The sequence below is a fragment of the Eretmochelys imbricata genome, chromosome 7, assembly GCF_965152235.1.
Source record: "Eretmochelys imbricata isolate rEreImb1 chromosome 7, rEreImb1.hap1, whole genome shotgun sequence".
NCBI lineage: Eukaryota > Metazoa > Chordata > Testudines > Cheloniidae > Eretmochelys > Eretmochelys imbricata.
This window is the reverse complement of record NC_135578.1, coordinates 91,111,522-91,125,530: the sequence shown is the minus strand read 5'-3', so window position 1 is coordinate 91,125,530 and position 14,009 is coordinate 91,111,522. Positions and strand designations below refer to the sequence as shown.

General features: G+C 45.7%; 1 protein-coding gene across 2 annotated transcripts in view; it reads right to left on the bottom strand.

Annotated features, from left to right (window-relative positions):
- STAMBPL1 (STAM binding protein like 1) overlaps positions 1 to 7,373 on the bottom strand; it is a 40,728-nt gene extending 33,355 nt beyond the window's left edge. Inside the window, exons 1-2 of one of the 2 annotated variants that reach the window (XM_077822710.1) lie at positions 7,276 to 7,373; positions 2,146 to 2,322 (exon numbers count right to left, since the gene is read on the bottom strand). The gene's annotated coding sequence lies outside the window, so the exon portion shown is untranslated. The remainder of the gene's footprint in view (positions 1 to 2,145; positions 2,323 to 7,275) is intronic. The other variant, XM_077822711.1, reaches the window with a different exon arrangement.
- Positions 7,374 to 14,009: the final 6,636 nt, after the last annotated feature.

The following is a 14,009-nucleotide window of genomic DNA, read 5'->3' as shown; positions in this document are numbered from 1 at the left end:
GTCTCGCGGCCCACCAGGGGCTTACCCTGAACAAGCCGCGAACCAAGTTTGGAACCCCTGGTCTAGGAGATACCACGAGAGATGCTTAGTTTTGCAGTTTTCAAACTGTGGATTTGTGTCTCCAGAGATAACATGCTTGTTAACAGCAAAAATGTTTTAAAATAAATAAATAAATATAGAGAGGTGAGAAATAACAGACCTCAACCCTATTGTCCCTCTGCAAATTTGTGTACACAGAGTCAATCCCTTACCTCTCTTTGGGTGTCTGGCTGGTGAGTCTTGCCCACATGCTCAGGGTTTAGCTGATCGCCATATCTGGGGTCCGGAAGGAATTTTCCCCCAGGGCAGATTGGCAGAGGCCCTGGGGGTTTTTCACCTTCCTCTGTAGCGTGGGGCAAGGGTCACTTGCTGGAGGATTCTGTGCACCTCAAAGTCTTTAAACCACAATCTGAGGACTTCAATAGCTCAGACATAAGTTAGGGGTTTGTTACAGGAGTGGGTGGGTGCGTTGTGCAGGAGGTCTGACTAGATGATCATAATGGTCCCTTCTGACCTTAAAGTCTACGATTCTAAGTGCAAAGTTTCAAAAAGTTCAATAAACAGAAGATTGTTGGGGGCGGAATAGATCTGGACAAGGAGAAGAAGTCTGGAGATAAATGTGAGAAGGGAGGGACAGGCGGTAGAAACAAAAGTGAAACTATTTGAGCAGCATATACCAGAAGTCTTGAGGTCTTTCTGATTTGAGATCTACCATACCATTCTCTCACTAGAAGGGAAAACCTATAATGGCAGCAGGCTGTAAAAGAGACCCAGTTTGGGAATATTTTAATGAAGTTACCTGTGGGTAAGACAGGCATGCGTGCAAAATGCAAACAGTGCAACAAAGAAATGCAAGGCCTGGTAGCCTGAATGAAACAACATCATGAGAAGTGTCCCTTCTCAGGAGGAAGCTGCACTGAAGATGATGAAAGGAACATGACTGAACATGCAGGATCTTCAGCTTGGTAAACTTTTTTATTTCATACTTCTTTCTTACGAACTGCCTGTCTTCCTTCTGGACTATTCTTGAATTCTCATGTTTGAGCAAAAAATATAGTTGTTACTCTATGGTACTAGCATTTTAGATGCAGTTGTGATAAAAAATAAATAGCTAAAATAGGCAGATCTTCCTTTTACGATTTCACTTTTAAAGTAGTACTGAGTTTCAGTGAATGCAATGAGTAATACTAAGTGGTCATGTTGGTTGTGAGCCCTCCAATTTGGAGAAGTGAAGGTAATTTGGGGACATCAGTTCTAACAGATTTTAGCAAATAAAATTATCAGGAGCGAGTGCAGCACAGGCGACAATGCTGATAACACCCCACCCTTTGGGTAACCTGGTTGACGACTACAGTACAGCTGTTACCAGATCAATCATGCTTGCGTGGCACAAGGTTTAAATATGTTTGACATCAAGACAATACAGTTAATTGATTTCAAAAGAATTAATTATTTAAATGGCTTGCTCTTTCATGATTTTGAGTAAATGGCGGTTGGAGTCCCTCTTGAAAGCATGAATTTACTTCTAAAATATTAAGTTTATGACAACAAAAATTGTGGTCTACCAGCATTAAGCAAAACAATCAAAGAGACAAAAATAAAGACCAATATGTTATTTTAACAAATGCAACTGATGATCCACAATAAAACCCAGATCAGTGGTTCTCAAACTTTTTTTTTTCTGCAGACCACTTGAAAATTGCTGAGGACCACTTAATGAGCTTTCCAAATGTTTGTATCATTAGCTAACTATTGTAAAGCGCATTGGATAAAAGCGCTATCTAACAAACACATAATAGTAATAAATAATAATAATAAACTTCTTTTTGTTCTACAAATAAAAGCACACAACTCATATTTTCATATCAGTAGTTTTACCTTTCTAACGCGATGGATGTGCCCTCTCTCCCCGGCCACAGCAGCCTCCAAGCTGGGGCTGGGAAGAAGGGCCGTCTCTCCCCAGCAGCCGCAGCCCTGGAGCTAGGGAAAGTCACCTCTTTCTCTGGCTGCCACAGCCCTGTACATCCCAAATTCCCCCCACCCCCCCTTCTCACCCTACTGCCCCCTCCCACCTACCCCCTATTCCCCTGAAGGCCACCACCTCACCTTACACGTGCAACTTCTCCAGGGTCCAGGCACCTAATTAGTGGAGCCACGCCTGCCCTTCATTCTCTTACGTGCGGCCGTCCAGATGCGCACCTTAGAGGGAACTATCCACGGACCACCTGAATGGAGCTTGCAGACCACTGGTGGTCCATGGACCACAGTTTGAGAACCTCTGACCTAGATGATTTAGAATATTTCATGCTTATAAGCACACTGAAAGTCATGTACAGAAGAATTTAGAGTGTTTTAACAAGTACTATTTTTCTTACCAAAAAGAAATTGGCAGACATTTGTAACACTTAATTTTTTATATATCTGCTGTGTGTGTGAATTCTGGCCACAACTCTGCAAACACTTAAATACATGCTTAACTTTAAGCACATCAGTAGTCCTTTTGATTTCAGGCCCTTTGATTAGTGGTTAATTCATTTTATATACGGGTAGGGTAAACATGTACTTTAAAAAAAATGGGAGCAAAGTACATCCTTTTAAATTTGGCTTGTGAATAGCGTTTTTAAGGAACTTGTGACTGGATTATACTTCTAGACTACTTAACAGAGCCAGGCAAATAATTTAAAAAAATATTCACCACGTATCATTTCTGTCAAACAATTTTTTTAACAAACATTATTCAACCAATTCTGTGGGAAACTAGACATTTGTGTCAATGGGTAGTAATGGCACAATTAACTTTTCTTTCCTAAAACAAAGGTGTTCTACTTCAGTAATACCCATATTGCACAATTCCTCTGACCTGATAATCAGAGCTACAGAAGAATCTACAATTTACCAACAGAGAACTAAAAGAAAATAATGTAACTGCTCATAAATGTAAGCTATTATTCTGTATAGTGTTGCATTCATATAGGATATATGATCAATACTGGTCTCCTCTTCCAGTCACCAATAAATAAAATTAATAAATAAGATTGGTGTATTGTGATAATCCCTCCCTTCGCCACCATCAGCTTGGAGATTTACATTGGTAGCTACTGTTTATAGGAGCTGTATCTAATTCTTCAATACTTTAATGGAAGAATAGGCAGAAAACATTTTCCCTTAATCAACCAAAAATCATCCTATTGACAAAAGTATTATTTAAAAATAATATAAAGCTGGTTTCTGATTCATTTTTAATCAGGAAATAATATCCAACTACCAGGAATCTTAGAAACAAGCACCCATTGCTTTGATATAATGAAGTGATAATGTCATTAACACTGGAAATTGTGACCAGAAAATTTTTCTGAAAGATTAACATTTATCTATTTATTAAAAATAAAGAAAAATACATGTATTAGAAAGTAACACACAATATCAATATAACATTTGACAAAGAAATAACATCTGAGTCAGACAAGTACAAAGAAACCTGTTTGTTTAAATGTTAAAGAAAACAAAGGCTCAGTGTTTATTTTTATCAAACTTTTTTACAGTTTCTTTAACAAAATTTGCCTTGTCATTCCCTCAACAGCCCAGGATTTAATTATAACTTTTCACCTTGGGCTATCAATTTTCCCTAAGATGGTAATCAATTTCCAGGAAATGCCTTACTACCTCATGTTGCGCATATTTTATGCATGTAAGTTAACTCACATGAGAAGTCGCTTCAGTAGAGTTACTCGTATGTATGTTTGCAGGATCAAGCCATTACATCCCATTATTTATTTGATTATCACAATATTTTAAAATAAAAATCTCATGTTTACAATTATTTTAATTGGCACAATATTATCTGTAATATTTTCAGTAAAATTTGCGCAATTATAACTAAGCAGTATCTACAAGAAACATTTTCTACCATCTAAAGTTGGCTATGGGACCACAGCTTCTAATTTTCCCCAGGAGTGCTCAGCCCAAGGCCCCACCCCCACTCCACCCCATCCCCCCCAATCTCGCCACCTCCTCCTGCCCCCACTCCACCCCTTCCCCCAACCCTCACCCTGCCTCTTCCTGCACCTGCTTCGCCTCTTCCCTGCCTCTTTCTGCCCCCTCCCCTGAGCATGCCCCATCCCAACTCCTCCTTCCCAGTGCTTCCTGCATGCCGCAGAACAGCTGATCTGCGGTAGGCATTGGGAGGGAGGGGGAGGAATTGATTGGCAGGGCCACCGGTGGTCGGGAGAGAGGGTGTGGGAGGGGAGCTTGGCTGCCTTTTTCCCTGTGGGTGCTCCAGCCCTGCAACACTCAGCAACATAGGCTACCGTAAAAGCTAAATCCTGTCCTCCATTCCCTATAAGGACTTTTCATAGAATACTGAATCATGTTCAAGGTCTTAGCCTTTATGTTCAACTGCTCCATGGCCTGCGCCCAGGATATCTAAAAGATCCATTTAAGCTCCAGGATGCATACCAGAGGTGCTGGAACAGGGGGAGCCAAGGGGCCATGGCCCCATCATTATTAAAAGTGGGAGGGCTATGCCCCCCACTTTTTACCGGCCATAAGGGTGAGCGACGGGGGGCGAAGAGGAGTGAGCGGTGGGTGGAACCTCGAGGGAAGAGGCCGCATGGGTGCTCGGGGAGAAGGGGCAACACTGAGACTTAGAAAGATGGTTCGGTTGCCTGTGGCTCCCTTCGCTTTTAGGGACCTTCTGTTGCCCCAATACGTAACATGGTAAACAACTACGCTCCACTGAGACAATTAAACTCATATTAAGGGTAAAGCTCATCTGTGCAGGAGACAAAGCTTTCTTGGGGGCCAGCCCAAGACTTTGAAATGAACTCCCCCAAGAAATAAGAACCATAATAAACCTTCCATTTCAAGTGCAAGGCACATTTCTTTGGCCTTACCTTCTCTGACAAATACATAGCATGTGTGAATATTTAAATAAATGTATTTAAATAAATTCCAAAACAAAACACTCTACTACACACTTTTGCCCCTGGGGAGAGCATGAGAGAACAAACACATGACAGATGTTAGTTACATTGCTTAATGCACCACTGGAAGGCACTTAGATACGAGGGCAGGGTGGGCAAACTTTTTGGCCCGAGGGCCGCATCTAGGTGGGGAAATTGTATGCAGGGCCATGAATGTAGGGCTGGGGCGGGGGTTGGGGTGCTGGAGGGAGTGTGGTGTGTGGGAGAGGGTGCGGTGTGCGGGAGAGGATGTGGTGTGCAGAAAGGGGCTCAGGTGAAGGGGTTGAGGTGCAGGAGGGGTGTGGGGTGTACCCGGGGGCTCAGGGAATGGGGTCGGGGTGCAGGAGGGGTTCAGGCTTCGGCCCGGCGCTGCTTACCTGGAGAGGCTCCAGGGTGGCAGCGGGGCTAAGGTTGGCTCCCTGCCTGCCCTGGCCCTCTGCCACGCCGCTCCCGGAAGCAGCTGGCACCACGTCCCTGCAGCCCCTGGGGGAGGGAGGGCAGAGGGCTCCGCACGCCACCCTCGCCTGCGGGTACCTCCCCTGAAGCTCCCATTGGCCGCGGTTCCCCATTCCCAGCCAATGGGAGCTGTGGGGGGCAGTGCCTGCAAGCGAGGGCAGCAGGCAGAGTCTTCTGCTCCCAACTGCCCCCCAGAGGCCGCAGGGACATGGTGCCGGCCACTTCCAGCAGCAGTGTGGGGCCTGTGGCAACACAGGGGTGGCAGTCCCGTGGGCCGAATCCGGCCCACGGGCTGTAGTTTACCCACCCCTATACTAGGGTGATGGACCATGGTACAAGAACCTGCATACTTTAAAAGTCTCAGGTTTCCAGACACTATACTTAAATATTGCTTCTATTTCATTCTTTTTACCCTCTTCTTCCACTTTCCAAACTAATAATGTTCTTTGCATGATTGTGTGTGTAATTTTAAAAAAAGCTATAATCATGATGCTGCTGTTCTTTGCTTGACTACATATATAAGGTCTAGTCTATATATAAAATTTAGATTGACAGAGCAATGTTGATCAGGGGTGTGAAAAAATTTACATTCCTGAGTGCCACAGTTAAGCTAACCTAACCTCCGGTGTAGATGAAGCTGGGTTGAATTGAAGAATTCTTCCATCAATTTAGCTACTGCTTCCTGAAAAACTGGATTACCTACATTGACCAAAAAACCCCTTCCGTCTATGTAAAAAGCATCTACACTATGATGCTACAGCAGCATAGCAGTCGCTTTGCAGTTATGCCACTGTAGTGCCCGGACCATATACATGGCCTAAGAATGTGTGCAATTAAAGAAAAAAATCTATTACCATGATATTTTTAAAAACTAAAGAATATTGGATCAAACTTTGCTCCTAGATTTACACTAGAGGGCAGAATTTGGCCCATTCCTACTACAAGCACTGCAAAATGTAGTGTCATAAGTTATGACACCATGTCAGAGCTGGCCATGCCTCAGCTATGCTCCGAGTCCTGGCACATCAAGAGCTAACATGGATGTTGACCCCTTTTCTGCCCCAGGGTTATGCTATTCAGAGTTTCTCCAGGTGCACGCTACTGGTGCCATCTTATGGCTCTTGTTTTCCACAGGGCATAGGTGCTGGAACTGGGGGGTCCCAGAGGTGCTGCCTCTCCCCATGGCTTGAAGTAGTTTCCATTATACACAGGGTTTACAGTTTGGTTCAATGGCTCTCAGCACTCCCACTGTACAAGTTGTTCCAGCACCCCACCGCAGGGCTGGTACAACAGGATGCCACCGCTAATAGATCGGGGACGTTCCTGATTGCGGCTGGCTACGGGGGGCAGGGGCTCTGGAACAATTTGTACGGGTGGGGGTGCTGATGCCGAGAACCACTGAACCGAACTGTAAACCCTGGATATAATGGACACCACTTCAAGCTGGGGGTGTGTGTCAGGACGCCTAGTTCCAGCACCTATGACAGGGGCTGCACCCCTGGCTACCCAATGTGCCATTACTACACGTACAGCCAATAACAATAGGAGGATGCCGTCTCTTACGGCTCCTGACCCTTTAGGGAGGAAATTTCTGCCTTACCCTCCCCCCCCCCTTACCAGCAACCCCCAGAGGCGGTAGGTTTCGTTTCCTCGCAGCGCACCCCACGCCAGCTCCGAGCGCATCTGCCACCTTCAGCGGGGGAGGGGCGGCCGGGCGGACCCTCCTTGCAGCCGGCGGCGGCGCCCCAGTCCCTGCGCTGCGCGCCCCGGAGCCCCGCTGGAGCGGGAGGCAGATGCGCGCGAAGGGGGAGGCTCTTACCAGGAAGCCGGGCTGGTCCCCCGGCGCAGGCGGCTGGGGCTCGCATCCGCTGGACGGCGGCGGCGGGCGGGGGCTGCGAGGGGCAGGCGCGTTGCAGCGGGACGCGATGCGAGGGGCCGAGCCTGAGGCGGGCGCTCCCCGCGGCCAGCTCCCGGTGTAGGGGGATGCCCTGCCCGGCCACCTGCGTCCCGCCCCCCCGGGCGCGCCAGCGAGCTGAGCGCGCAGGCAGGGCGTCCCCTCCCCCGCAGCAGCAGCAGCAGCAGCAGGGCTGGGCCGCCCCACGCCCAAGGCGGTGCGGGGCAGGCGCCCCCAGCCCCTGCCGCAGAGGAGAGCCGGTTCGGCGGCTACTGACGCGAGCCCGCCGCAGTGAGCCGAGCCGCGGCCCCCGGCAGGGGGAGGAGGAGCTGTGCAGCCCGCCCTACCACTCAGGAAGCAGCATGGCAGGAACAGCCTCCCCCTCCCCGCTGCCGGTCCGGCTGCAGGGAGCGAGCGTGGAAACGCCGCCTGGGAGACACGGGGCACCGTCCTCCTCCCTGGAGCCAGCGCCAGAGCTGGACCCCGGCGGGGGAGCCGCCCCCAAAGCACAGGGCAGGGCTAGCCCCCGCCGCGGGAGGCCGGCTGGAGGCGATGCCCGCAGGGGACAGGTCTGGGGCAAGGCAAAGCCCCCGCCTCGCACCGAGTTCCCATCTTGGCCCCTGGCCGCCTCCTACCAGATCTTGTGTGGACCGTCCTGGCAAGGGCCTGATGAGCCTGCAGACTCTTGCACTGTGAATAACTGCGCCCAGGCAGGACGGGTTCAGTGGAGGGACTCGCCTGATCAGAACTATGCAGGTTTGCAAGTATTTGCAGGATCACGGCCCACGTCAGGCTGGTGGGGGGCGCTGGGCCCTCAATGGTGTGTCTCATCTGTTCCATTCACCTCCTCTGGGTTCAGTGTGCTAATTCAGTTAACCAAAGACTTAATAACATGTATTTATGGACTGGTAGGTTATGTGTTTTGTCTGCAAAATGTAAAAAAAAATATTTTTTTTAAAGGACACTGTATGAACTAAAGAAATAACATGTTGAGAAATGTGTTAGGAGAAAAGGCAACACACAGGAGGCAGTTAAATGAAAATAAACATACCACTATATGCAAAAAGAAAAGGAGTACCTGTGGCACCTTAGAGACTAACCAATTTATTTGAGCATAAGCTTTGGTGAGCTACAGCTCACTTCATCGGATGTTGCATCCGATGAAGTGAGCTGTAGCTCACCAAAGCTTATGCTCAAATAAATTGGTTAGTCTCTAAGGTGCCACAAGTACTCCTTTTCTTTTTGCGAATACAGACTAACATGGCTGTTACTCTGAAACATACCACTATATGAATCCGGCAAGCAAGAAGATTAGCTTCAGAAGAATGAGAAAGGAAGGGATTTTATTCTCTCTCTGGTAATAAATTATAAGTACTCAGATTAGACAGGTTGGATAGCTGATAAAGTGCAGGTGTCCTGTGCTGTAACAGTAGCCCTAGCATAATTTTCTCTCTTGACTCTTCTTGTTTATACTCTTGGCACATACTTCTTAATGTGCAGCAGCAGTCAGAAAAGCTAACAATATTAGGAACCAGTAGGAAAGGGATAGATAAAACAGAAAAGATTATAACACCACTGTGTAAATCAGTGGTACACCCACAACTTGAATATTTCAAGCAGTCCTGGTCACCCCCTCTCACAAAATATAAAACTGGAAAAGGTACAGAGAAGAGCAACAAAAATGATTAAGGGTATGGAACAGCTTAGAATCATAGAATATCAGGGTTGGAAGGGACCTCAGGAGGTCACCTAGTCCAACCCCCTGCTCAAAGCAGGACCAATCCCCAATTAAATCAGCTTCCATATGAGGAGAGATTAACAAGACTTGGACTTTTCAGTTTAGAAAAAAATGACTAAGGATATTATGATAGAGGTCTGTAAAATTGTGATTGGTTTGGAGAAAGTGAATAAAGAGATGTTATTTATACCTTCACATAACACAAGAACCAGGGGTCACCCAATGAAATAGATAGATAGCATGTTTAAAACAAAAGGAAGTACCTCACACAATGCACAGTCAACCTGTAGAACTCGTTGCCAGGGGTATTGTGAAGGCCAAAACTATACTACGGTTTTAAAAAAAACCGAGAGAAGTTTATGGAGGATAGGTGGCTATTAGCCAAGATGGTCAGGGATGCAACCCCATGCTCTGGGTGTCTCTAGCCTCGGACCACCAGAAGCTGGGAATGGATGACGGGATAGATTACCCACTGAGTGCCTGTTCTGTTCATTCCCTCTGTAGCACCTGCCATTGGCCACTATTGGAAGACAGGATACGGGGCTAGATAGACCATTGGTCTGACCCAGTATGGCCGTTCTTATGTACTGTACTAGCAAGTATGCTCTCCTTAGAAACCCTCTGTGTCTGCAGTGCTAACAGTAATACAGAGCAGGTTATTATATCTCATATTGATACTATTATTTAATTAATGTCCAATACAGTATGTGCAAAGTGCTTAAGCTGATGTATCAGCTGACTGTAGAGTTTTCAATTTAAGGCTCTGATTCTGCAAAGATTTACATGTGTGCTTAAAACCTTATGCACTGTTGTCACCGCTAATTCCCCACTCTGGCACTTCGCATGCAGAAGGTGGGGGCCTGCAAGGATTCTAAAAATTAGAATTCCACTCCAGGCTTGTATTAAACTCCCAAGGTTACAGCTTTTCTCTAACCTTGGATTGGTAGATGCTGCCACTACCTAAGTGCAGAACCCCTTTGGAGAGCCCAGGAAGGCGCACTTGGGAATTCCTTCCTGTGGGGTACCCTCAAGCCCTTTCACCCCCCAACCCGCTGGGGAAGAGCTGAGAAAGGTGGGAGGGAGAGGAAATCAGCTGTTGCCACCAGCTAATTAAACATGTGCACAAACCTCTTAAAACACAAAAATCCAATTCTGTTCTTTAAAAAGGTAAAAAAAAATTAATAAAAAAAGAAAGAAAATACATCTGGGAACTCAGGCTATTGCTAGATTTTAAAGAGCAACTGCAAGGATTAAGCACGAAGAATAGCTTTCTTGAGGTCCGGCTTAAAGGTTACCAGCAAAACAAAAGCACCTGGGTTTAGCACAGAGGAGTCCACAAGCCATAAAGAGATAAACCTAATTGCATCTTCCTAGACATTCCTAATCTACTCACATATCTGGGGTTTTAAATGAGTAGTTTCTACGAATCATACTGATGATTCTTTCATATCTGGCCCCAAGCTTCTTACAACATAGCTGTTGCCCTGTCTGCCTCTCCCCCGGAGAACCAGGCAGACAGACAAAAGGGGAGTCTTGTTTCAATTTTAAAAAGTTCTAGCCTTCCCATTGGCTCTTTTGGCCAGGTACCCACTCACTTCCTTTTACCGATGCATAGCAGTGAGACTTTTTAACCCTTTACAGGTAAAGAAATTAGAGAACAGCTACTAAGAGGGATTTTATAGCTACTGGTTGGCTGAGTGTCCATGAAAGGAAGCTTCCTCCCCAACTGTGAACAGGCCTATTGAAATCAATGGGGACTATTCAGTGCACAAAGTTAAGCACATGTATACATCTGAGAGATTGGGCCCTCTGCAGGCCTTAGACCCTGGATCCTGCAAATGGTTCCATGAGTGGACTTTTGTGCCTGCTCAGAGCCCTATTGACTGTGTGGATTCAGTTGTATGATCTGGGCCTAAACAGATAAAATCCAGACGAAGAACAGGGGAACAAGAAGCAACATGAAAGCAAAGTGACCGCAGTAGCTAGTTCTAATTAGTTCAAGTGAAATAGAAAATATAAAATTTATCCTTCCTCTTTCCAATGGCATGCCCCTCCACACAGGTCAGAAAAGGAAGGATAGTCTAGTGGTTAGGCACTAACCTGGGATTGAGGAGACTTCTGGTATGATCTTGGGATTGGCTCTTGGTTTCTCAGCGGTAAAGTGGGAATAACCGGAGCTTTGTGAGTGTAAATATATTAAAAATTGTGAGATGCTTAGCTACTGCGGTGAAGGGGGAAAACCATATTTGTACCTAAGGTAGATACATGGGGTCTAGTTGTGGCTATGTTCCTAAATTCTAGTGGCTGGTTCAAAAAAATGTGTAGAAAGGATATCATTTCCTATTACGTTCTCTAGGAGTTTTCCATAGGAGATGAAGGGTGAAGAGAAGTGCCATAGATTGGAAGAGCTCTTCCACCCTGTCTAACGTAGCTCAGAAGAGTGGTGGTTCTGTTATGTCAACATTACTTTAAAAGCAGTCCAAAGAAGTTTCCCTGCCTTCTGAGGATCCATCTTTTTGCGCAAACAAGTGCCATTGCAATCTATTTTAAAAAGACTTTTTAATCCTACTACAGAAAAATGGTTTTGACTCAGTCACTGGTTTATGAGTCCATAATGTTGCTTTATTTTAACTATATTTATATTTTGATCTGGAGGCAGTATGTATATTCAGTTGTGCTCTGGTGAAACATTTATCTCATGTCCTGGGGAAAGAATGCAATGATTCCTTCAGTGGGGGTTAACATTACATATAATGAATGTGGGCAAACGGGGTAATATACACAGAAAAGGAAAGGTTGGTTTAGTAGTCTGTTTTAATTAAAACCTACACAAGAGAATCAATAACCAGCAATGAATAAAACACACTAACAACAAATTTATCCAGCCTTTAAAATTCCTGATAAAAAAAATTATATGTACTGTAGCAAAGATGACAGTTGTTCAAATAAGTAATGTAATATTCTGACATAATATGTACTTTGCACGCTTTGCTACACCTGCCACTATTTATGGTCTTGTGGTAAAATTTGGTAAGGAAAACTTCTTCTGATGTCCATATATGTTATCTTTCACAGCTGCTGGTCTCACTTTACAGCATCAGGGACAAGGCTGACTAGAGCACAGCCACACAATTGGCCTGATCCTACAGCCTTTAGTCATATGAATAATCCCATTGACTTCAGTGAGACTACTAACGTGAGCAAGGGCACCAGGAGTGGGCTCATTCTTAGTTCACATTTTAAAAAGTGGTAGGGTGAGATTCAGTCTGGCCTCATGTAATTACAGTATTGCCATTTCTTAACATTCCAGAATCATAAATCAGGGTCCCAAAAATCATGCGATTGTCCTATAAATCATGAGATTTAAAATATTATGTTTGGGTTCTTTTTATTTACCTTCTGGTTTTTGGTCCTCTTAGTGCACGTCTACACTGCAGTTGGGAGAGAGCCTCCCAACATGGTAGACAGACTTGTGCTAGCACTAAAAATAACAGCATGGATGTTGCAGTCAGGCTTGATAGCCGGAGCTCTGTTGTGAGCTGCAATGCACATATACATGTCCAGATCAATAGAATTTATGTCAGGGTCGGGGTTTTTGTTTTTTTGCAAACTCAGTCATAAAAATAATGTACAGTTGTCTCTATTCTTTACTGAACCTAAAAAGAATAGAAACAAAAAAAATATTCTTGTCTTTTATTGTTGTAGCTTCTTTTGCTTGCTTTTATTTTTTTAGACTTGTTATCTAGTAAATTTGCTGCTGTGAAAAGTGAGGTTTGTTTGTTTACTAATGTTTTTCAGAGAAGCAGACTTGCTAACTAGCTGGGAGGCAATGAAAAGCCATATTAACAGCAGTGAGGGCCGGGGATGATGCAGGGAGTGGTGAGGCGGGACAGGAGCCTGCTGCCATGAGCTGGAGCCCAAAGTCCCATGGCCAGAGCTTGTTAGCCACCGCCCCAGAGCTGAAGCCTGAACCCCACCACCCCCAGGAAGGTGGGCAACTCACACTGGCTGCCTGCTCCTCTGGCTACCTGCAATTCTGGCTCCCCTGCTGGTGGCCCTGGGGGAGGGGCCACTGCTCTCCCATCCCCACTGCCCAGAAGGCTGTGGCTGCAAGAAAAGCCCATGTGGCCATTTGAGAAATGCTGCCTTAGGGTCACATTTTCAAGCTTTTCTCCACAACCAGGAAGGCTAGGAATTTACTTTAAGTGAAAGCTGAGATCATCATATAATCACACGATTCCAGGAGGTGAGGCTTTAATAAAAACAATAAATATAATGAGAGTTGGCAACAATGAACTTAAAGTGGGGGGGAGAGGGTGCAAGGAAGCTTCCTCTGCCATTACATCCATGAGCAGGGACCAGGCACGCTCCTACTCATTGTGGTTAGAGAACAGAGAACCTAGTTAGTGCTTAGATTGGTTAGTGCCTAGATTGGCACTAGAAAGGAGACTGGGCAATGACCTGCCTCTCCACTCTTGCCAGCGAAGCTGTTCTCATGCATAGGGTATCATAGGGGCTGTGCATCAAAGAACGTTCCTGGAGCAAGCACAGTACCTCCAGGAAATCCTGCTGGAGTGGCGTGCCTTCCTACTTCCCTCTACCGTGGGCTATGGCATAAAGACACAGGTAAGCCTTCAAGCATAACTTTGTAAAGATCAGTAAAGTATCACCTAAAGGAGTCCCCTCTTTCCAGCATCGCTAGAAGAAAGATGATTTTAGTGCTGGTACAATGAAGTGAAGATGCAGAAGGCTACTCTAAAGCATCTGACTGTTGTATGGCCTTGGGGCACAGATGGGGAATCCTGCCAATGGGCATGGGTGTAGAACCACATATACAAAACTGCTGAGCAAAATCATAGTTTTAAGCACATTTTTTGCAACTTGTTTGCTCAATAAAGCAGCTTGCCCTCATTGGGCCATT